This window comes from Octopus sinensis, linkage group LG3, assembly GCF_006345805.1.
Source record: "Octopus sinensis linkage group LG3, ASM634580v1, whole genome shotgun sequence".
NCBI classification, from domain to species: Eukaryota; Metazoa; Mollusca; class Cephalopoda; order Octopoda; family Octopodidae; genus Octopus; species Octopus sinensis.
Window position 1 is genome coordinate 120,143,792 of NC_042999.1, and position 3,526 is coordinate 120,147,317.

The 3,526-nt window shown below is 35.6% G+C and overlaps 1 protein-coding gene across 1 annotated transcript in view; it reads right to left on the reverse strand.

Annotated features, from left to right (window-relative positions):
• LOC118762797 (asparagine-rich protein-like) overlaps nucleotides 1-3,130 on the reverse strand; it is a 48,667-nt gene extending 45,537 nt beyond the window's left edge. The window contains exon 1 of the mRNA XM_036501689.1: nucleotides 3,026-3,130. The gene's annotated coding sequence lies outside the window, so the exon portion shown is untranslated. The remainder of the gene's footprint in view (nucleotides 1-3,025) is intronic.
• Between the last annotated feature and the right edge of the window lie 396 nt (nucleotides 3,131-3,526).

A 3,526-nucleotide genomic window follows, 5' to 3' on the forward strand; every position in this document is an offset into this window, starting at 1 on the left:
TCGTACGTGCTAAAAATTGTTTATTGAAAAGAGAATATCAACGGAATATCAAAGGAAAGGCTCTTCGCGTCATGGAATTGTACGTTTATTTTACCATGAGGACAAAACAAAAAGACACCTAAAGTACAAGTATGTGCGAATAATCCTTTCTGCTATAGGCACAAGGCCTGAGATTTGGGGGGAGCGGTTAGTCAATTACATTGACCCCTGTACGCAAGTGGTACTTGTTTAATTGACCACTAAAGAACGGAAGACAAATTCGACCTGGGCGGAATTTTTACTCAGAGTATGTGCGAATAATGCGAACACATTTTATACATAACAAGAGCACTCAGAGAGCGGAAACTTACGCAAGGCAACACCAACATCCTCTCAACGATTACCCAGAGATGATTTTTAAAATGGAAATATCTGAAATAAACTCGACTTCTCTCACAATCTAAAATATTAGAAACGAACCCAACTGCTAATAAAAATTAGGTAAAAAAAAAAAACAGGAAAAATAATCCAGAATCCTTGTCTGGTCTCAGATCTATCCCCAAATCTACTCAGTTCGTGCCAGTCACAAGGCCAAGGGTTCTTGAGAGATCTCCACGGACAAACAGAAAAATACACTACTGAAAACAGTATCTCCGCCTTAGCAAAGCCGGGGGTAGCAAGTATTCAGATCTATTGACTTGACAAATATACCAGGGGAAATATATTTCATTGGTTGAAATAAACAGAAGCAGTAAAATATTTACTACACAAGCAGTGAAGTAAACTTGACAGTAAAATAGAAATTGCGCTCTTAGATAAAAGGAAAAATATTTAAATTCATGCACGGCCCTTCATCAGAAAGAGACAAAGGAGATAAAGCGAAGATCAAAAACACTTGCCGGCCAATGACCTCTGCTTTTGAAGACCACGAGAAGCGATCGATCAGATGGGCATGTAAATCGAAGTTATTGCCCAGCATGGAAGATTTTCTTCAAGGATACTTGGAACTTGAAGTAAAGATGAAGAGCATTAATCAAGTAGTCGAATGAATATAATTATACTTTATCTTATATATTGAGTTCATTCTCTCTTGCATGTTATAAAGAACGCACGCACGCACGCACGAACACACGCACACAGATATATGTGTGTATATGTGTGTGTGTATATATATATATGTGACTATATATATGTATATATATTTATGCATATATATATATATATCTGTATCTATCTATCAGTCTCACTTTCTCTCTCTCTTCGTATATATGTGTGTGTGTGTGTGGAGGATCAAAGGCCCAGTGGTTAGGACAGTGGACTCGCGGTCGTGGGATAGCTGTTTCGATTCACAGACCGGGCGTTGTGAGTCTTTAATGAGCGAAAACACCTAAAGCTACACAACCTTCTCTCACTCTTCCTTTCTGTTTCTGTTGTACCTGTTTTTCAAAGGGCCAGCCTTGTCACACACTGTGTCACGCTGAATCTCTTCGAGAACTACGTTAAGAGTACACGTGTCTGTGGAGTGCTCAGCCACTTACACGTTCATTTCACAAGCAGGGTGTCCCGTTGATCGTATCAACTGGAACCTTCGTCGTCGTAACCGACGGAGTGCCACCACGATATATATATATATATATATATATATATATATATATATATATAATATATATATATATATATACAAATACACCGCCATATATATATATATATATATATATATATATATATGTAGGGGGGTTATTTGCACATACATTCCTCTACATACACACTACAGACCATTAGAGTCAGGGGCCCAGACCGCAACACCTTTTCTCTGTTCATTTTCTGAAATATTGAATTGCCAAGTGATAATACTAGCTATCTACCTGCATTATTTTTTTTTATAACTAGCATGCTTTCGACATGAATCTCAAAATTTAAAACATTTAAAACAAATCTTCGTGAAAACTGTACTACTCTAATATGTATTTTATACATGTATGTACATATATATCAATATATGCTAAAGTATTTATATATCGATGTATATATAGGAATATCTATGTATATGAATATACATCTATATATACAGGTGTCTAAACAAAGCAAAACGCACGCATGTGTAATGTATGAAGTCAAATATACATGCCCGATTTGAAATTTTGGAAATTAATCGATTGTCATAGTTTATATTATGAACCATATGAAATGAATTTTATGCTCGAATTCTACCGTTTAAAGTAAATAATCTATGAAATATGGACAATTTCCAGTATAAATTTTGGTTTTTTTCTTTTGTAAACACAACTCAAAGTTACGCTAACAGTAGTCATGTGCATGTATTACATCTAGATCTGTAAAGGTAAATATATATGAACTTCCGTCGGTCATTAATAAAGGCTTCACATTTTGGCACGGAACCAGCAGATTTAGGGCTGTAGAGATGTCAAGTATATCGACCATTAGTGTTCGACTGGTATTTATTTAGGGACCCGAAAGGATGAAAAACAAAATCGATCATGACAGCATTACAACTCAGGACGTAAATGCGTTCGATAGGCCGACAAGCGCTTTGTCTAGCGTGTTAATGATCCTGCCAACTAGCCGTATTTCATCAGTCATTAATAATTCTACTGTTACTCCTAGCGGCAACACTGACTTTTAATATTAAAAGACTTGATCCTTTACTTGTAATATATGATCAATATTTATGTTGTTCTTGTCAGCACTGATAACGTTTCTTTTTATAAGCGTCTTTCCTTTAATCACTTGTTCAAGTTTTGTAATATCAGGGTGGATTAAATATTGGATTTCTGACTAAAGCATTTCAATTAATTTTCCGCCATTTTTCACGTTTTATTCTGCTATTCAAACCCTGAATCGTGTTTCTTGTAACTCAGCAGATAAGATTATTAAAGTAAACAGGTTGATGGTGCTTCGGATTTATTAGAAACTGCTGGAAATGTTAATGTTGTATAGTCTTACTATTATACAATTTGTATCGACAATAATCAAAGCAGTATAAATAATGTTGAAATTTTCAAAGCTGCAGAAGTTATGTACTTACGTTAGTTGATAACCCCAAGTTGTTCAATCAGTTCGCACTTGTATAACGTTAACCAACAAAGTGACTGATTAACATAGTCGACAATCAGCCGTCGTGAAAATATAGGGTTACAATGCCTGTAGGCGGGACAGAAAAATCAGGCTTGATTACTGTTGGCCTTAACTACAATAAGCATAAAATAAATTTTCTATTACTCTTTTAAATTGTTCGAAATTTAAATGTGCAAATGTTACGCCCATCTTCGTATATTTCTAATATTTAATATTTTACTGCACTCTCAAGGCGGCAAGCTGGTAGAATCGTTAGCATCCAGGGCAAAATGCTTAGCGGCATTCCGTCCGTCTTTACGTTCTGAGTTCAAATTCCCCCGACGTCGACTTTTTCTTTAGTGGGGTCGATAAAATAGATACCAGAATTGTTGCCACGTGCCAACATTTTACTGATCACTAAAAGTGCAGAAGCATCAGAGAACATATTAAATAATTTGGGGTATTTTATTCA